This window comes from Muntiacus reevesi, chromosome 14 (assembly GCF_963930625.1).
Source record: "Muntiacus reevesi chromosome 14, mMunRee1.1, whole genome shotgun sequence".
NCBI classification, from domain to species: Eukaryota; Metazoa; Chordata; class Mammalia; order Artiodactyla; family Cervidae; genus Muntiacus; species Muntiacus reevesi.
Genome location: NC_089262.1, coordinates 55,689,174 through 55,711,557, shown reverse-complemented (window position 1 = coordinate 55,711,557; position 22,384 = coordinate 55,689,174). Strand labels below are relative to the sequence as shown.

The following is a 22,384-nucleotide window of genomic DNA, read 5'->3' as shown; positions in this document are numbered from 1 at the left end:
AGCAGTCAAAGGACAGATGAAGGGGAGCATGGCGGGTCTGTCCAGGGCGCCGCAGCAGTGGGCCACTTTTGCCTGAGTTTGGTATCTCTTAGATGGGAAAATGCAGCCCCCGGCAAGCTTGCTGCCCTGGCATCGGTTAGACTTCAAGGATTGCATAAGCCTGTGTACCATCAACTGAGTGACTGTGGGGATCATGTTGTCATCATGAACACAAGGCATACTGCATTTTCTGGAAACAAATGGGAGCAAAAAGTATACTCCTCACATACTGGCTACCCAGGTGGGTTTAAACAAGTAACAGCTGCTCAACTTCACCGGAAGGATCCAGTAGCAATTGTAAAACTACTTATTTATGGCATGCTACCAAAAAACCAAAAAACCTTCACAGAAGAACTCTGATGCAGAGGTTGCATCTTTTCCCAGATGAAGATATACCAGAAGATATTCTTAAGAATTTAACAAAAAAAAAAACACACACACAAAAAAAAAAAAAAAAGAATTTAACAGAAGAGCTTCCTCAACCACGAAAAATGCCCAGACGTCTAGATGAGTACACACAAGAAGAAATAGAGGCTTTTCCAAGAGTTTGGTCTCCACCTGAGGATTATTGGCTGTAGGAGGAAGAAAATTTCAGAAAATAACGGTGTGGTGCTTGAAACTCCTTCCTCAGGGCAGGATGAAGCAACAGCTGCCTTCTGACAGGAAACCTGCTCTGGGAGCTGGAAGTTTGTGGGGAAAGGTTGGGAAGGGATATTCCTCCATTAGGAAATTGTAGTAAAATGCTACTTTATAGGACTGTTTTATTGTGTAATGCGATTTGAATGTTGGAAATGGTAAATAAAACTGCCCCTTACCTAAAAAAAAAAAGAAAAAGGACAGATGAAGACCAATATTTCAATCCTCTTTCTATCAGTGACCAGATATGAGACCAGGGGCAAGTAAAAGAAACTTTCTGGGTCTTGGTTTTCACGTCAATTAAATGGAGATGATACAATTTAGCTTCAGAATGAGGGACTGAGGGGGAAAAAATGTCTATGGAGAAGCACCTGGCAACTAAGGAGCACAAAGTTGGCACAAGGGCAGCAAACACAGCTAAGGTTGCATCAGTATTGAGCATCAAGCTAAGTAGGGACGGGGCAGGGGTCCCCCAGGACAGAGCTGGGAAGAGAGGACAGAACTGACAGAAAGATGGCTCAGAGAACTTAAAGGAGTTGAGGATAACTAGGTTGGAAAAGGGCAAAAGGGCAGATTCAATGGGCAGTAAAATGGTTACAAGGTTACAATATAATTGGCTCCATAGGCACCTTGGAGCACTTGCCCTCATAAAAGAAATAATAAGAAGAGTACACCAACTTTGACCCCAAAAACACTGCAGAGTATTGAAATCTAAGGACTAAGTTGAAAAATGGAGAAGCCATTTCTGACATTTACTTGTGTAAAATGAATCAGAAATTAGCTAGTTTGAATACTTTCTTCTCATACTAGTCTCCTATTAGGTATCAGCAAACATTCATTGCTGCCTTGCACAAGCCACACTCTATGCAGAGTTCTGATGCACTATCTCACAGAATCCTCATTTCCATCATTCCTACTGTAACAGAGGCAAAGTCACAGAGCTGTGAGATGGCAGAACTATACTGGAAGACACACCTGTGTCCTGAAAAAAGCATATGATCTTAAATATAGCAGTTATTGCTTTCAAATGCAGACTTTGGGGGGAAGTCTTTAGAGAAAACAGGAAATTGCCAAGTCAAGCATGCCTTGTTTCCACTCACTACAGATGGCCACCACCTTTTAACTCATTAACTCCTGGTTTGCAGATATTTTTCCCTACTCCACCATTGGGACCCCTCCTGAGCTGCCAGGTTAGTTTAACTATAGTACCTGAGACAACTCAAAGCAAGGCTGGACTTTGAATAAGAGACGACTGAAGCCAAATACAAAATGCATCAGCAACCACAAAGCTTAGGTTCAAATAACTATTTCAGTAAAGTGCATAAAGACAAGGGTTAATTAAACGTGGGGTCAGCCATTTTAATTATAAATATTCAATTAGACTACTAAATCAAGTTATATCCATTAAGGTACAAAAAGTATTTTGCACCAATTCTGGCCCTACATATATTGCATGCCAGTGTTCCTCAAAGCACAATCTAAAAGTGATTCTTAGGGAAATATGAATACACACTACAGTAAAAATTTTACTGGCATTTCATTGATGCTATATAATGACTATCCTTTAATTTTAGACTGCTCAAAATTAATAAAATATGGTTTCAGTGCCATATTTCCATTTGTGTTAAGGATCAAGTTGGCCAAATATTACTATTTCAGTTGCCCTGAGCCAATGAGAAAATAACAGAGGCCCAAGTACACAAGTGAAATGAGGGCCAAATAATATCATGGAGTGACACAGACCCATCACTAAAGGATTTTTATCAGAAGAGTCACAGAACTGAGCTTTACACTACATATGACAAACATGTCAACTCAAAACACAAACGAATGAAGCAGGTGCCATATTAGTCAATAGCTTATTGGCATTACTAAGAATGATCTAGTTTTGACAAATCATTATATCTTTCTATCCTATACATTATATATCATATAAATCATTAATATACAGCATTGATATGGTCATGTAAATGGTGCTCTGCAGTTTGGTCATATTTGTTTTAATATATTCTAGTTGTAGTGGTAAAAACCATTAAATACAAGTTTATACCTGACTTCTGTCTTCGTTCACAATTATCATTAAAATAAACATACTGAAGTCGATATTGCAGGTATGAAATGTTTCCCTTTTAAAAGAAGTCCTGGCATCATTCAATGTAGAGGAACCCATCTAAATGCATGGTCACAAGTTACATTGGTCTGGGAAGCACTGAAGCAGTCAGCATTCTCCACAAGCCGCCACTCTGCTGTCTGGCTCCTTACAGAACGAGTGAGAGAACAAGTATAAGTGCCTTCCCACAGAAAGCTTAAAATTTAGGTGGAGAAAAAGGGTCTCTCTGAGGAAAAAAAATAAACTAAACTTCCTTCTTTTCTTTTTTTGACAATGCTGCATAGCATGTAGGATCTTAGTTCCCTGACATGAAAGCACAGAGTCCTAACCATTGAATCACCAGGGAATTTCCAAAATAAGCCTTCTTAAGGAGGTTTCTGAGACTCGGAGGAAAGCTTTAGAAAACACACACACGCACACAAGTTTACATATAACTTCAGGGAGTTGATACATTACACAATGCTGTTCACAGCCCCCAAGATGAGAACACTTAGATAATCAGAGGATAAGAATAATTTATAAAAGGCAAGTTATTCCATTTAATAAGTGGAAAAGAGATGATGACATGCAACCAGAAAAGAAAATAAGTGTGGGCCAAAAAAGTTGAAAATAATTTGCTAGATCATAAAACAATTAGGAAAAACTGTTAGTAGGTTTGGCGGGGGAAATTTTGCTCAAGCATAAGTATATACAATTCCAAATCACATGATCTCACTTTCAAGGAGTCAAAATCTCATCATCACTGAAATATCTTATCAGAAGTTTTGCTACATAAGAGGGGCATATAAGTACTATATAGGTATAAGGAGTTACCAGAAATATAAGTACTTTGTTCACTTTAATTAAAGAACTATGGAAAGAATCTATGGATGGTTAAATGTAGTAATTGTTGTTTAGTTGTTAAGTTGTGTCTGACTCTTTGCAACCCCCATTGACTGTAGCCCTTCAGGCTCCTCTGTTCAAGAGATTATCCATTATACTGTAGTAGGGTGCCATTTCCTTCTCCAAAATGTAGTAATATATGATAATAAATTTGAGATATGCAAAGGATTGGTCATATTAAGCTCTGAAAGGCCAAAGAAATCTCTGGCTTCCCAATTTAAATGATTCCTGTTTAGATGAGAATTAAAGAATGAAACTATCAGATTAGAAATGATTATGAAAAGATACACTTTCTGGTTGGAAAAGAACCACAAAGTAACATTCTGAAAACCCCAACACAATGCTTTGTGGAAATTTATTTTAACTAAGTGCTGACTTTGAATAAATAAAAGGATTTAATTACTAAATTTCATGGTTTGTCATAGAGAAAACATCAAATTTCACTCCATCAAAGATTAACAGAAAAATTGTAATAAAAACTGTGCAAATTATTTACATAGCTTAAGTAGATATCAAAGATTGCAGACATGCTCTGAGGAACAGAACTAATTGTCAACCCATGACCTGCACGTAGCTAATTATCAGCCCCAAAACAGAGAAAGCCTTCGTCGCCTATTCAGTTTGTACTATCACTTTCAGATCAAGGTTTCATCATTTCTGGTCATAAATAAAAACCAGCCATGCAGAGAATTTAATTCAAAGTGCAAGCACAATTTCAACACAAGTTTATTTCATCTCTTTTTTTTCCATATTTTCATTTTTATTTTTATGAGAAAACAAACTATTATTTCCTGAAATACACAACCTGCAGGGTGGCCTAGAGTTCTCGGTCACCTCCACTTTTGAAATCATACTATTCAACTACCAGAAGATAATAAAGTCTATGAAAATGCATCTTATGAAATTCATGAGTGAGCAAACTAGAGGTTAAAACAAGGCATTCATTTCCAGACTTACATTCCTCTCTCAAGCCCAAGAATTCCCAGTGAAAAGGCCAATCTCTTATAAAACTGATGGTTTCATCATCTTTCCCAGTGAAGGTGACAGAGCTTCTCCTAATGAAGACTTCTTACTTACTCATCTCCAGAAACCTCTCAGATAATTCACACTGAAGTGTGACACAAGACCATCTATAAAAAAAACCCTCATTGATTAAGATTTTATGTACAGCAATTCAGAAGTGATCGTTAATCCATAGCTGTCAGTATGTTCTATTTCTCACCATATAGGTTATTATTTGAAGATAGCATTCATACCATCACCGCCACTGAAAAAAGAATGCTGGATACGAATCTCATTTTATAGTGCTTTCATAATTTTCTGAAGATACCATGGATTCATGGGCTCCCTCCAAGATGTCCTTTAAATACCGGTAATACCATCTAACAGGGTCACCAGGGGTCAGAATTCCCATATTATCTGGAATTTCAGTGGGAAGTCACTAGAGCCCTGCATATGAGAAACTAGATGAGTCCCTTTTTAATGGTATCTTCATATATGCATGCCTTCTCAGCAGCAACACTGCCTTCAATATGATCTGAATATTTTTGGTGATGGAGGTCAAGGAAAATATGAATATATAAAACACAAATAATTTTCAAACTTTCTAGATTGCTTCAGATTGACAGCCAGAAGTTAATAAACAACATCCAGCATAACGTCATTCCCAATCCTATTTTATTTACAAGTGATAACTATCACTTCACTGGGAATGTGTTAGAGAAAACTGTGTCAGTGCTAGTGAGGTTCCTTTCATGAACTTCATCATTTCCCCATCTTCACTAGCTAGCTAAAGAAATAAAAAAATAATAATACTTATTCAAAAACAATGCTGAAATTCATCTCTCACTCAAGAATTAGGGTCCTGATAAAACACCAAGAAAGGTGAACCCACAAGTGATGAAATCAATAGTTTGGGGAGAAATATTGTAATGGGAATTGAGGTTAGGAGTGAACCTTTAAAAGCCTTGGTAAATTTTTGAAACCCCATAAAAATAAAATAAGGAAAAACATACTCCATGAGAAAATACATTTTATACATTTAAAATAAGCCATAAATGGATGGCTTTAACTGCTTTCTAAGTTCCTCAAGCAGCAGATACTATTTAGAATCTCACACCACTGTGACATTACATGAGACACTTAGAAAACGATGTCCCCTTGCCACAGATAAAGTAAGTCCTAAGAAACTATGATTCCCCTAAGTCTGGACCTCCATGAAAATCTTTATCTCTAGAGGGTAGCTGTGAATTTGGAAATGCAGAGACTCAAAATAATTCAAGATGGATAAAGAAACCTTTGGGCTGACTTTTCTTTATCCTACACAGCTGTGTGGAATGGGCTCCCTGCTCAACATAAAATATATAACCTCAGTCCAGCCCCAGCAGTTTTATAAATCTCAGCTTCTCCTTCCTTCAGGTCCACAAGTACAGTTCCAAAGCAAGCCCACTCATCCCCTTTTCCTCCCAATTCCCTGCATCATATCAGAGAATCAATGCTGAACAGATAGTGGATCCAGGTAGAAAGGCAATTTTCTTTCCTGCCTCATGCTGCTGCTGCTGCTGCTAAGTTATTCCAGTCGTGTCCAACTCTGTGCAACCCCACAGACAGCAGTCCACCAGGCTCCACCGTCCTTGGGATTCTCCAGGCAAGAATACTGGAGTGGGTTGCCATTTCCTTCTCCAACGCATGAAAGTGAAAAATTCAAGTGAAGTCGCTCAGTCATGTCCGACTCTCAGCAACCCCATGGACTGCAGCCTACCAGATTCCTCCGTCCATGGGATTTTCCAGGCAAGAGTACTGGAGTGGGGGTGCCACTGCCTTCTCCTTCCTGCTTCATACATTCCTCAAAACATGCTACAGAGCCAAATATATAATCGGCATTTTTTAATCTAAATTTCTTAATGATTCTTCATCAATACATGTTAAAGCTGTCCACATTCTTTAATTTTGTTCTTTTCACTCACAAATACATATACCATTGACCAAAGAACAATGGGTGTCTGATGGAAGCTAAGTATTAGTCCTTTTGGGAAAGAAATAATTTCCTTCTGGTGTTAGCTGCATTAAATCTATGAGTGCAATACATCTTATCACTGATATCAGCATGTTCCTTGCTCTTTTTTCTAGTCAACTTTCTGAAACAATGGTAAAAAGCAATGAAGCACTCAAAATAGGGTCCTGCTACCATGATGGTGATGCTGCTGAAACTATAAGCTAGTTGGTAGAAAATGGTAATGACTGACACTATCTGTGGCATTAGGAAAGAGAGCTGTGAATGAATAAGGGAGCAGTTAGAGGGGGCATAGTTTCAGAGTCTTCTCCAGTTCACATAAAAAATACTTTGAGGAAAAGATGTCAAGGGGCCCAGCAGGCTAGTTCTTCTTAAAGTCTGAGGGGGAAATTCTCCTGTCTTTATTCTCCTTGGACCAACCTTTCCTTTCTGATACACTCTAAACAGCAGTTGATGGGCGTTCCTGGGAGAGGATTTCTGTCTCACTTAGGATTAGGGGTCATAGCCTTAGCTGCACCCAAATAAGTGGTTTAAGCAAAAGAGCTTATTGCTTTCTCACATGAAAAAGTTCAGAAGCAGGAAATCCACGGCTGATATGGTGGTTACCAAATCATCTGATTAAAGTACTTCTACCTTTCAGTTCTATGATCCTTCTGGTAATCTATCCTCATGTTCTACCTCAGGGACCAGTGTGGCTGCCTGATCTCTGGCCAACACAAATGCATTACATACAGAAAGACAAAAACAGAAGAAAAGGAAAAGGATCCTTACCAGCTGTCTATTCCCCAAGAAACTTCTGCTTAGATCTCACTGGCCAAAACACAATACCATAACTACATCTAGCTGTGAGGGCAAGCAGCTCTTAGGCATAGTCTTTTAATTGAGCACATTACCAACCCCTGACAAAAATCAGTTATATCCATAAAGCAGAAGGGGACCATGGATATTGGGGATACAGCTGAATGTCTCTGCAGGTGCCCCAGTTGTGTTAGTTCTGGGCCTGAGCCCAGCTCCCAGGGGAAATCCTTGAGGCACATGAAGGTCCAGCCTTGTTGACCAAAGGGACAGCAAGTAGGTGCTAATCTTCCAGCAGGGAGGAGCAATATTGCTCAGAGTGCCCTTCTGCATCCCCTAAGCACCCTGACGTGGGAGGGAGAAAACTGCCATGATGTCTCAACCTGGGCAGCCCTATTTCCTCAGCTCATCTCAACAACATGCTGGACTGTGCTCTGTAGGTGCATCTGTCAGGCTAAGGCATCAGACTGCATTCTCAGAAAAACAACATTATAAACAGTGGGGGAGGTTTCCAGGCTTATCCACAAAGGCCTATTTCACAGGTAACGTAGTAGAAACATATTCATTGGCCATCATCTAAAGTGGAATTGATTGGATTTTGATAGATTAGTCTTTGCTCTAATGAGGTGTGCAGAAGAGTCTGGATAGAAGGAAAAAGGAAACGGTAGCAAGGAGTAATTCATATTTCTTCCTTGCTTTGTTCTCTTGCAAATGCTCCTCTCAACTGCTCTCTCCCTAACAGGTATCTTGTCTTATCTCTGTGTTTTCCCCACAGTCCTTTCTCTCTCTGTCAGTAGGACGATGGAGTCCATTCAGAGGAATTCTTGAGAAAACAAGAAGACATTTCATAGACCAGTACAAGCTTAAGCTGACAGGTAAAATTTCCCTTTCAGATATAAGCAGTGAGGATGAGAAATGGAGGGGGTGTTACAGAGTAAACTGTGTCCTTCAAAAGATGCTGAGGTCCACACACTCAGCCCCTGTGAATGCAATCTGGGAACAGAATCTTTGCCGATGATCATGTTAAAATGAGGTCATTGTGGGGTCCTATTCTGTGCGACTGGGTCTGCACAGAAGGGAGAAATTTGGATGCAGGAGGAGGCATGCACACAGGGGAATATGAGGATGCAGTCAGAAATGGGAGCCACATGTGTGCAAGCCAAGTTAGGCGACTGGGTCAGCAAATCACAGAAGCTAGGACAGAAGACTGGGACAGATCTTCCCTCACAGCTCTCATGAGAAGCCAAACCTGTCAACACCTTGATCTTGGACTCCTAGCTTTCAAACCTAGAAGTTCCTGCTGTTTAAACCACCCAGAGCTTGTGGCACTTTGTTACAACAGCCTTGGCAGGTTAATTTTGTGGGGTGAGTGGAGCCTCTTCACCCACCTTGCCAGGCTGGGCACGATGCTCTTTTTCTCTCAAGTGTCCACCTCCTTTGTGGGCTTTGAGTGGCCTCTTGAGGCTCTTAGTTTCTCAGCCACCATCATTACATACTTGGGGCTCCAGCAAGGTGGGTTCCAGGAATACTCACTAATGGCCAGGGTAAGGGTGAGTGCTTCCCTCTAACAAGACCTCCCCCATTAACAAGGATTATCCATCACTATGTAAGATAAGGAGAAATCAGACCCTGTCAAATGGGGTACCTACATTTCAGAGTCTGTACACAGGACCAAACTGCATGCATATGCAGCTGCCCCAGGCTTATGTAGAAACAACTGAATAAAAGCAGAGAAGAGTAAAGGGTCGTGCAGAAAGAGGCATTGTAATCACTCATTTCTGAGCATTCAGCTATCTAAGTGTCCTCTGCTTGTCAATATCTCTCACAGACATTTCCCTGTGTCCACAACATCTTCCCATTTTTTCCCTCTCCTGGCCTTTTTAGCCACAGGATCTGTCCGTCAGACACTGAGAATGGCAAAGGCTGAAAAAGCTGTTAAAGAAAGCTAAATCTTTCAAAGATATAAGCGGTCTGGGGGAAATCTCCCTTTCATGCACAGCCACTCTCCATCTTTTATTGTTTTTAATAAAAAATCTAGGAAAGGAATAATGGAATGACCATCTATACCTGAATATCAGCTACTCAGCCTGACAAATCACACACCATTGAAACCTGCAGCAACCATCCTGATCTTAGCTCCCCTCTGTCCTCCCAGAGGTAATCACCAGCATGAATTTGGTGTTTCTTACTCTCATTCAAGCCTTTTTAAAAAATCTTTCTTAGAAAAGTACAACTTTCCAAAATTGAACCAGGAAGAAATAGAAAATCTTAGACCCATCACAAGCACAGAAATTGAAACTAATCAGAAATCTTCCAACAAACAAAAGCCCAGGACCAGACAGCTTCACAGCTGAATTCTAACAAAAATTTAGTGAAGAACTAATACTTATCTTACTCAAACTCTTCCAGAAAATTACAGAAGAAGGTAAACTTCCAAAGTTATTCTATGAGGCCACCATCACCCTAATACCAAAACCTGAAAAAGATGCCACAAAAAAAGAAAACTACAGGCCAATATCACTGGTGAACATAGATGCAAAAATCCTTAACAAAATTCTAGCAAACAGAATCCAACAACATATTAAAAAGATCATACATCATGATCAAGTGGGCTTTATCCCAGGGATGCAAGGATTCTTCAATATCCACAAATCAATCAATGTAATACACCACATTAACACATTGAAAAATAAAAATCATATGATTATCTCAATAGATACAGAGAAAGCCTTTGACAAAATTCAACATCCATTTATGATAAAAACCCTCCAGAAAGCAGGACTAGAAGGAACATACCTCAACATAATAAAAGCTATATATGACAAACCCTCAGCAAACATTATCCTCAATGGTGAAAAATTGAAAGCATTTCCCCTAAAGTCAGGAACAAGACAAGGGTGCCCACTCTCACCACTACTATTCAACATAGTTTTGGAAGTTTTGGCCACAGCAACCAGAGCAGAAAAAGAAATAAAAGGAATCAGATTGGAAAAGAAGAAGTAAAACTCTCACTGTTTGCAGATGACATGATCCTCTACATAGAAAACCCTAAAGACTCCACCAGAAAATTACTAGAGCTAATCAATGAATATAATAAAGTTGCAGGATATAAAATTAATACACAGAAATCCCTTGCATTCCTATACACTAACAATGAGAAAACAGAAAGTGAAATTAAGGAAACAATATCATTCACCATTGCAACGAAAAGAATACAGTATTTAGGAATAAATTTACCTAAAGAAACAAAAGACCTATATATAGAAAACTATAAACCACTGATGAAAGAAATCAAAGATGACACAGATAGATGAAGAAATATACCATGTTCACAGATCGGAAGAATCAATACAGTGAAAATGAGTACACTATCCAAAGCAATCTATAGATTCAATGCAATCCCTATCAAGCTACCAACGGTATTTTTCACAGGACTAGAACAAATAATTTCACAATTTGTATGCAAACACAAAAAAACTCACATAGCCAAAGCAATCTTGAGAAAGAAGAATGAAACTGGAGGAATCAACCTGCCTGACTTCAGTCTCTAGTACAAAGCCACAGTCATCAAGACAGTATGGTACTGGCACAAAGACAGAAATATAGATCAATGGAACAAAATAGAAAGCCCAGAGATAAATCCACACACCTATGGACACCTTATCTTTGACAAAGGAGGCAAGAATATACAATGGAGAAAAGACAATCTCTTTAACAAGTGGTGCTGGGAAAACTGGTCAACCACTTGTAAAACAGTGAAACTAGAACACTTTCTAACACCATACACAAAAACAAACTCAAAATGGATTAAAGATCTAAATGTAAGACCAGAAACTATTAAACTCCTAAAGGAAAACATAGGCAAAACACTCTCTGACATAAAGCATAGCAGGATCCTCTATGACCCACCTCCCAGAATATTGGAAATCAAAGCAAAAATAAACAAAATGGACCTAATTAAAATTAAAAGCTTCTGCACAACAAAGGAAACTATAAGCAAGGTGAAAAGACAGTCTTCAGAATGGGAGAAAATAATAGCAAATGAAGCATGGACAAAGAATTAATCTAAAAAATATACAAGCAACTCCTGCAGCCCAAGTCCAGAAAAATAAAAGACCCATTTAAAGTGGGCCAAGGAACTAAACAGACATTTCTCCAAAGAAGACATATAGATGGCTAACAAACACATGAAAAGATGCTCAACATCACTCATTATCAGAGAAATGCAAATCAAAACCACAATGAGGTACCACTTCATGCCAGTCAGGATGGCTGCTATCTAAAAGTCTAAAAGCAATAAATGCTGGAGAGGGTGTGGAGAAAAGGAAACCCTCTTACACTGTTGGTGGGAATGTAAACTAGTACAGCCACTATGGAAAACAGTGCGGAGATTCCTTAAAAAACTGAAAATAGAACTTCCCTATGACCCAGCAATCCCACTGCTGGGCATACACACTGAGGAAACCAGAATTGAAAGAGACACGTATACCCCAATGTTCATCACAGCACTGTTTATAATAGCCAGGACATGGAAGCAACCTAGATGTCCATCAGCAGACAAATGGATAAGAAAGCTGTGGTACATATACACCATGGAATATTACTCAGCCATTAAAAAGAATACATTTGAATCAGTTCTAATGAGGTGGATGAAACTGGAGCCTATTATACAGAGTTAAATAAGCCAGAAAGAAAAACACCAATACAGTATACTAACGCATAAATATGGAATTTAGAAAGATTGTAATGATAACCCTGTATGTGAGACAGCAAAAGAGACACAGATGTATTGAACAGTCTTTTGGACTCTGCAGGAGAGGGCGAGGGTGGGATGATATGGGAGAATGGTATTGAAACATGTAAATTATCATATGTGACACGAATCGCCAATCCAGGTTCAATGCATGATACAGGGTGCTTGGGGCTGGTGCACCGGGATGACCCAGAGGGATGGGATGGCGAGGGAGGTGGGAGGGGTTTCAGGATGGGGAATACATGTACATCCATGGAGGATTCAAGTCAGTGTATGGCAAAACCAATACAATATTGTAAAGTAAAATTAATTAATTTAAAAAATGAATAAATAAAATAAACAACAAATATTCTTTGTGTAAAAAAATAAAATAAAATAATCTTTATTTATTTGTCTGGGTCGAGTCTTAGTTGTGGTACATGGGATCTTTAGTTGTAGCATGTGGGATCTTAGTTCTCTGACCGGGTATGAAACCTGCGTCCCCTGCATTGGGAGTACAGTTTCAACCACTGGACCACCAGGAAAATCCTCTTCATGCAAGTCATATACCTTGATTTAAAAAAAAAAAAAACAACGCACCTAAAGTCAGAGTGCTCCTTGGTCACAGTCCCACTGATAACTTTTTTTCTTTTTACCTCTTTTCCTTTCTTTCCCTCATCTAGCAAGAGAATAATTATCAGATAAATGTATTGAAACCATGGGAATTGTAACTGCAAAAAGTTTCATCTGATTCCAATCAACTAATATCCATTTTACATACTGCATTACCTGCTCCCTCCCCTCCATGAAACTGTGATGTAGGAAATTCAAGCCAGACCAAGAGGAAATATGCTTTGAATAGTTATCTATGTCAGGCACTCTTCAATGTCTATTGGTAAATGAAAGCCTCTGTCACCTACACTTAAAATTCTCTGACAATAAACCAAAACAAATAAATTAGAATTTAGGATAAGGTTAAATTTAAATTACACTTCTTTATACAGAGGACTGGAAAAACATAAAAACATTAACCAGTAACGAATCCATCACTGTTGCCCGTTTTCATAAAAGATGTAAATGCAAACAATAAGATAAAATCGCACTAGACTCAAATACATCAAGGGGAGGGCCCAACATCTACATTCATATTTGAAGCACAGCATATTCCTACTGGAAATTAGAATAACTTAACGGAGGAATGCAATAACTTCTCAGTCAACTTAACTAATGTGTTAGTCCATGAGAGGACATATGTATACCTATGGCTGATTCATGTTGATATTTGACAGAAACCAACAAAATTCTATAAAGCAATTACCCTTCAATTAAAAAACAAATTTTAAAAAAACAGTAAGGGAGATACATGATTTTAAAACACACATAGACCATATTTATAAAACAACTGCTATATGACTCTAGACAGAGGGGACACAGCAGGGACTGAAACTCCCTGGCTCAAGGGAACCTCTACTCCAGCATGTGCAAAGTTACACTAATGACACATCCTGAGGAATTCTGGGAAACCCTCCCTGATCGATAAATCACTCTGCAAATCACAACTTGGCTAAGAATGGCCGCAGTGCTGGTTTCTGGGGAAATCTTACAAAGCCCCAAGTGTTAAAGCCAAACAAAGGGAAATCTGTTCTATTCCCTAAATGAAAATAGCATCTCTCTGCTGACCAGTGGAACCTATTAAAATGTGTTGTTCATAGTGATTTCCCACACATAAAAAGTAACAGCCTTTCTGAACCTAAACAAATATTGCCAACAGCTGTAGAAAAAAAAAAGTTGTCATTTGGAACTTTATAAAATGAGTTACTGAAAATAAGGAAATGGGTCAGGAACCTAAACGATGATATGTGACCATTAGAAACAGCCCAGAACTCTGCTCTCCTGGTTGTTTCTGTTGGAAGACACAGAAAATTCTATGGGCAAGTAGGTCACTCAGCTCATATATGAATGGTGGGCTTCAGAAAATACTTCCCAACTGGAAAGAAAATGGACTCCAAGAATCAATAAGCATCAAAGAATCAGGATTTAGCAGAAAACCTGAAAAGTAATACACTAAAATGCTAGTGGGGACTGTCTCTACAAGGTGGGATTATGGATGAAAACACTTCTTTATACTTCTCCATTTTTCTACAATGGAAGTAATTGTGAAAAACGATCAACACTTTATGATCTAAGAATTTTCACAGCAAAATAAAATGCTACCCCATTTCTTAAAAGCTATATGACTACAACACCAAAAATAACCAAAGGAGAAATTATCTAATGCATCAAAAGACACAAGGAAAAAGTAAACACTCTGCTTTTTAAACTATCTTTTCTTCAAGAGGTAAGATATAGGGAAAATTTGAATGCATTTTTCCTGTTTCCTAGTTCTGTAATGACCCCCTGTGTGACTGTTAGAAGTATTGTTTAAGTGATTATTTTCTACAAAGACCAATTAGCCCTAACCTACTGAGATGCTAAAAATTCTACATTATTACTAAAAAAACAGACGACAATAAGAGACCACATATCAATTCATTCTCTAATAACGAGTCTTGGAAATGCCTCTAGGATTGAATTATTTTCCTCTTTGAAAGGAGTCTTATAAATTCAGAGAGACAGGAAGTATAAACTTTTTGGAAGTGAGCTATTTCAATGGGACACAGGTCCCTGGTTCTCCACTGCTGCTACTCTGTGGGCAAACCAGCACTACATCTGATGAGTCGGTAAGAGGACACGGCCACAGGGAGAAAAGCAAGAGTGAGGTGGTTTGGTTTCCAAAAACTGCCTATGACTAACACTACAGGACTGAAATAGTTCCTGATGACAGGAACAGAACTGAACCCAGGGCCAACAGGGTTTCAAAGCTTGCCTTAAGATGAGTTTTTCCTTTCTCTGCCCCAAACACCATTTCCCAATGATCAAATAGTAGGTTATAGAGCCAGAGAACAATTTGTTACATCTATGAATTCCTCTACCCGAAGGCCAAATTTCATCAGTGCCCCTTCCTTTCCCCTCTGCCCTAAACAACTTGAAATATATGACTGTATTCTTACATTAAGGTCAGCGTTCTAGGTTACAAACACGGGCTGAATGATTTTTATACAGGCAACAACAAAAGCAAGAGCTTGAGTATCCTCAAAAGAGTCATTTACACTCTACAGAGAAGATGAATGAGTGAGGGTGGCCCCTAGGTATGAGGCCTTGGAAGTTTTGGGGTACTCAGGAGGATGCAGATGTAGGACCACAACCAAAAGAAGCCAAGAATGAGAGGATAGCTTGAAATATGTGAGTCACAACTTCAGGAAGTACTTACAACCCTCAAAGCACTTATTCCCCTCAGTTGGTGTTGTTCAGTCACTCAGTCGTGTTTGCATGCCAGGCATCCCTGTCCTTCACTATCTCCCAGAGTATGCTAAAATTCATGTTCATTGAGTCAGTGATGCCATCTGACTATCTCATCCTCTGTCGCCCCCTTCTCTTCCTATGCTCAATCTTTCCCAGCATCAAGGTCTTTTCCAATGAGTCAGCTCTCCACAACAGGTGGCCAAAGTATTAGAGCTTCAGCATCAGTCCTTCCAATGAATATTCAGGGTTGATTTCCTTTTAGGATTGACTGGTTTGATTATCTTGCTGTCCAAGGGACTCTCAAGAGTCTTCTCTAGCACCACAATTCGAAAGCATCAATTCTTCAGCACTCAGCCTTCTTTATGGTTCAACTCTCATATCCATACATGACTATTGGGAAAGCCACAGCTTTGATTAGATGGACCTTTGTCGGCAAAGTGATGTCTCTGCTTTTTAATATACTGTCTAGGTTTATTATAGTTTTTTTTTCCCAAGAAGCAAGTGTTTTTTAATTTCATGGCTGCAGTCACCATCCATTGTGATTTTGGAGGCCAAGAAAATAAAATCTGCTACTCCCATCAATGGCCAGCTTCATTTCTTTTCGAGGAAGTTCTCCTGGTGGCTAACTAGAGAGACTTTTTCAGTCTTCATTTGGGAGGTTTCTGCTGCCAACACCTGCCTCAGTTGTCACTGGCTGACCCCTAAAGATGGAGAGTGCGATTTCCCAATATTAATGGACCCCAAGAGAACAATTCTATCTGCGAGGCTCACAATGAATAGGAAAGCCTTCAACTACATGGCATTTCTTTTAATCAGTTATACTGCTTGGGGCTCATTTTACAAAGCCATCTGGCTTTGCAGACATCAATGCAAGGATCATGAAAAACCCCACTTTTTACTATGGTCCCACAAAGTGGGGAAATTTACTTCAAAGTGTGTTATGCTCCCAGGGTTCTGGTGTAGAAATTTCTTGCTCCGATTCTTCATTGTTCAGACATCCAAGGAGCCTAGCCATCTAGGACATAAAAGGATTCTTCTGAAAGCACCATGTAAAAGAAAGTGTTTGTTCAGTCCCAGTGTCCCTACAAATGTGATCTCATGCTACATGGTGGGGTGTCTAAGAAGATGAAAATGAAGGGGCCTCAACAGAGCGGTTGGGAATCTGGTCAGATAAATGGGAGGTTGGGGGTCATGAGCCGTGCTAAATTGGAGAATGCCGAGATGCCCTCCTTCCTGTGAATATTCTACTCATTCTCACAAAATGTTCCATGCCTCAGTGTGGCATTAAGAAGAAATGCTTTGACTCTTTTTTTCTCACTACTGAATAAAACTGCAATTATATTTAAAATATTTTTCCTTTGTATTGCTTTGACAGGTTCTCTTTTGAAGTTTTCTATTCACACATTTCAATAATCCTATCCCTCGCTAAGAGACAGTGAACTGGCTTTTAACAAATTCAATATTAGCAGAAGGGACCAATGGTATTTTTTCTTTTTTTGCAAAGAGCTCTTTCATTCATCAGAATCTGAATGTTAGAAGATATTACAAAACTCAAGAAGACTGACAGATCGACATTTAGGTGTAGAAAAATACTATAGGGATTAATAACTGGTCCCCACATTTAATGTACCATTTTAAAAAGGCATCCTCTGACATTAACTAACCTGGAAATTAAATGCAGCTGGAGGCTCATATGACCAGCTCACAATAGATTTCTCAAAAGAGTGCTTATTCTTCTTTAAGGCACCCAGTATAAGGATCATACCAACCCAGTGGCTTCATGCAAACAAATGGAGCAGTCTCAACACTTTTCTTAATGGGCAGAAGACCTGGCAGCAGAAAGGACAAGTGCTTAGGTCACAATTACAGTTGATTCATGATTTCTGCAAGGAACCCAGGGACAGGGTTGGACCGTCACTCCAAAGGAACCTTATCTTCCCTGGTGATAACACACTTGAAATTCTGATACATGCTCAGTCGCTTCAGTCATGTCCAACTCTGCGACGCTATGGACTGTCCATGGGATTCTGTAGGCAAGAATACTGGAGTGGGTTGCCATTTCCTCCTCCAGAGGATCTTCCCAACCCATGGATGGAATCAGCATCTCTAATGTCTCTTGCATAGGCAGGCGAGTTCTTTACCACTAGTGTCACCAGGTCTCTATGTGAAGCAATATGGAAGCCTCATGCTTGCCTTGGATCTACTGCATCAGTATTTTGTACTCTCTCCTATGTGTATGAGTCTTAACATTTCTAATGTGGATTAAGGCAAAATAAAGATGGGAAGCTGGTGATATTTTACAGATGACCATTATATCTACTACTGAGGGCAAGAATCCCCTAGAAGAAATGCAGTAGCTGTCATAGTCAACAAAAGGGTCCAAAATGCAGTACTTGGATGCAATCTCAAAAATGACAGAATGATCTCTGTTCGCTTCTAAGGCAAACCACTCAATATAACAGTAATTCAAGTCTACGCCCCAACCAGTAATGCTGAAGCTGAAGTTCAATGGTTCTACGAAGACCTACAAGACATTCTAGAACTAACACCCAAAAGAAATGTCCTCTTCATTATAGGGGACTAGAAAGCCAAAGTAGGAAGTCAAGAGCTACCTGGAGTAACAGGCAAATTTGGCCTTGCAGAACAAAACGAAGCAGTTCAAAGGCTAATAGAGTTTTGCCAAGAGAACACACTGGTCATAGCAAACACCCTCTTCCAACAACATAAGAGAAGACTCTACACATAGACATCACCAGATGACCAATACTGGAAGCAGATTGATTATATTATTTACAGCCAAAGATGAAGAAGCTCTATACAGCCAGCAAAAACATGACCAGGAGCTGACTGTGGGTCAGATCATGAACTCCTTATTGCCAGATTCAGACTTAAATTGAAGAAAGTAGGGAAAACCACTAGACCATTCAGGTATGACCTAAATCAAACCCCTTATGATTATATAGTGGAAGTAACAAATAGATTCAAGGGATTAGATCTGATAGAGTGCCTGAATAACTATGGAAGGAGGTTTGTGACATTGTATAGGAGGCAGTGATCAAGACCATCCCCAAGAAAAAGAAAGACAAAAAGGCAAAATGGTTGTCTGAGGAGGCCTTACAAATAGCTGAGAAAAGAAGAGAAGCTAAAGGCAAAGGAAAAAAGGAAAGATATACCCATTTGAATGCAGAGTTCCAAAGAATAGCAAGGAGAGAAAAGAAACCCTTCTTCAGTGATCAGTGCAAAGAAATAAGGGAAAACAATAGAATGGGAAAGACTAAAGATCTTTTCAAGAAAATTAGAGGTACCAAGGGAACATTTCATGCAAAGATGAGCACAATAAAGGAGAGAAATGGTATGGACCTAACAGAAGCAGAGATATCAAAAAGAGGTGGCAAGAATACACAGAAAAACTACACAAAAAAGATATTCATGACCCAGATCACCACAATGGTGTGATCACTCACCTAGAACCAGACATCCTGGAATGTAAAGTCAAGTGGGTCTTAGGAAGCATCACTACAAACAAATATAGTGGAGGTGATGGAATTCCAGTTGAGCTATTTCAAATCCTGAAACATGATGCTGTGAAAGTGCTGCACTCGATATGCCAGCAAATTTGGAAAACTCAGCAATGCCCACAGGACTGGAAAAAGTCAGTTTTCATTCCAATACCAAAGAAAGGCAATGCCAAAGAATGCTCTAACTACCACACAATTACACTCATCTCACACACTAGCAAAGTAATGCTCAAAATTCTCCAAGCTAGGCTTCAACAATATGTGAACTGTGAACTTCCAGATGTTCAAGCTGGATTTAAAAAAGGCAGAGGAATTAGAGATCAAATTGCCAACATCCACTGGATCATCAAAAAGCAAGAGAGTTTCAAAAAAACATGTACTTTATTGACTATGCCAAAGCCTTTGACTGTGTGGATCACAATAAACTGTGGAAAATTCTGAAAGAGATGGGAATACCAGACCACCTGATGGGAATACCAGACCACCTGATCTGCCCTCCTGAGAAATCTGTATGCAGGTCAAGAAGCAACAACAGGACATGGAACAACAGACTGGTTCCAAATCAGGAAAGGAGTACAACAAGGCTGTATATTGTCCCCCTGCTTTTTTAACTTATATGCAGAGTACATCATGAGAAATGCTGGTCTGGATGAAGCACAAGCTAGAATCAAGACTGCCAGGAGAAATATCAATAACCTCAGATATGCAGATGACACCATCCTTCTGGCAGAAAGTGAAGAAGAACTAAAGAGTCTCCTGATGAAAGTGAAAGAGGAGAGTGGAAAAAGTTGGCTTAAAACTCAACATTCAGAAAACTAAGATCATGGCATTCAGTCCCATCACTTCATGGCAAATAGATGGGGAAACAATGGAAACAGTGACAGACTTTATTTTCTTGGGCTCCAAAATCACTGCAGATGGTGACTGCAGCCATGAAATTAAAAGATGCTTGCTCCTTGGAAGAAAAGCTATGACCGACACAAACAACATATTAAAAAACAGATATTACTTTGCCAAAAAAGGTCCATCTAGTCAAAGCTATGGTTTTTCCAGTAGTCATGTATGGATATGAGAGTTGGACTATAAAGAAAGCTGAGCACTGAAGAATGGACAGGGAAGCCTGGCCTGCTCAAGTCCATGGAGTCTCAAAGAGTCAGACATGACTGAGCGACTGAACCTAACTGAAGACAGTACCAAACACATGAAGGTAGTATTTAATGAAGGTAATTTAAACAAGAAAAAGAGAGTAGTATTGAATTAGAAAAGTGCCACTGCCTGTGATCATTTGTGATCATTTGTAGGCAACACTTACAAGTCTTAAATTGATAATTAATGTGAACAAAATATTTACTTTGATTCAGTTTTAATTTTGAGTTGTAAGTTGTACGATTTTTTTCATCTTTTAAAAGTACAATGCCACATAACTTCTTGTTGTTGTTTTTACTTCAGTTTGATCAAGATTAAGAACACCTATGAATTAAGGAGGGTTCTGGCCCTAAGGAACATTGCTTTGAACATAATACCTGAAATATTTTTGGAGGTACATCATTGTTTTTTGGTCAACACCATAATATCACCTGCTTTGTATCTTCATGTAAAGCAGAGACGCTGAATATAACCTGAACTGATTAATTTAAATCAATATATGTGACTATTGGTACCCAAGGTTGCAGTTTTGGGGGCATTTCTTTCCTTACTCTTTAGGTTCTGTGAGCACTATTTTAATCATTCTAGTGCTTATATCTTTCTAGTCTATCACTTCACGTCCTCTAAATCACTGTTTTGGGGTTTTTTGGGGGCGCTATGATGGCACATTGCAGCAGCTAGAGTTCTCCTAGCTTCAAACACAAACAACTCTGTTTCCTGCCCATGGACTCTACCACAGCCATTCCAACACCCAGTCACAAATGCTTATGTATGTTGGTTCTACAAAGAAAGATAGGTTCTCCATACTAATTTAAGTGTTCTATCTTTCAGAGTCTAAGCTTAGGTAGCCCTGGAGCAAATTAAAGTCTAAATACTTGGTATATTATAAAAGAAACATTCCTTTATTATTAATCTTATGATATGCTTGTTTATTGCTTATTTACTGTGATTTTAAGATCCTGTGATAGTCTACATACACTTAAAAATAAGTTTATAATTAACAGTATTTACACACATGCATAATTATATTTAAAATTTATTCTTTTCTAAAAACTTGAAGTATAGTTTATTTATCAATTTTGTATATCTTCTCAAAGAACCAGCTTTTTTTTTTAATCTTTACTATTGTTTCTTTCATTTCTTTTTCATTTATTTCTGCTTAGATCTTTATGATTTGTATCCTTCTACTCATTTTGGGGTTTTTTGTTGTTGTTGTTCTTCTTTTTCCATTTTAGGTGTAAAGTTAGGTTGTCTATTCAATGTTTTTCTTGTTTCTTGAGGTAGGATTGTATTGCTATAAACTTCCCTCTTAGAACTGCTTTTGCTGTATTCCACAGGTTTTGAGTTGTGTTTTCATTGTCATATATATCTAGAAATTTTTTTATTTCTTCAGTAACCTATTATTTACTTAGAAACTTGTTGTGTTTGTGTTTCTTACAGTTTTTTTCAGGTAATTGATATCTAATCTCATAGCCTTGTGGTCAGAGAAGATTCTTGATATGATTTCAATTTTCTTAAATTTTCTGAGGTTTGATTTGTGATCCAAGATGTGGTCTATCCTGGAGAATGTTCTATGTGTACTTGAGAAGAAGGTGTATTCTTCTGCATTTGGATGGAATGCACTGAGGATATCAATGAGATCCATCTCATCTAATGTATCATTTAAGACTTGTGTTTCCTTATTAATTTTCTGTTCTGATGATTTGTCCATTGGTGTGAGTGGGGTGTTAAAGTCTTCTATTATTTGTTACTGCCAATTTCTCCTTTTATAGGTGTTAGTGCTTGTCTTATGTAAGAGGTGCTCCTATGTTGCGTGCATAGATATTTACAATTGTTATGTCTTCCTCTTGGATTGATCCCTTGATCATTATGTAGTGTCCTTACTTATCTCTTGTAATATTCTTTATTTTAAGGTCTATTTTGTCTGATATGAGGATTGCTACTCCAGCTTCCTTTTGCTTCCCATCTGCATATTTTTCCATCCTCTCAGTTTCAGTCTATATGTGTCTTTAAGTCTGAAGTAGGTTTCTTTTAGACAGTATTTTTATGGGTCTTGTTTTTGTATCCATTCAGCCAATCTGTGTCTTTTGGTTGGAGCATTTAATCCATTTACATTTAAAGTAATTATTGATATATATGTTCCTATTGCCATTTTCTTAATTGTTTGGGGT

General features: G+C 38.6%; 1 protein-coding gene and 1 pseudogene across 4 annotated transcripts in view; one reads left to right on the top strand and one right to left on the bottom strand.

The window, feature by feature from the left end:
* MAST4 (microtubule associated serine/threonine kinase family member 4) overlaps positions 1–22,384 on the bottom strand; it is a 605,067-nt gene that overhangs the window by 254,549 nt on the left and 328,134 nt on the right. The window lies entirely within an intron of this gene.
* On the top strand, positions 29–795 carry LOC136146573 (large ribosomal subunit protein uL13m pseudogene; annotated as a pseudogene).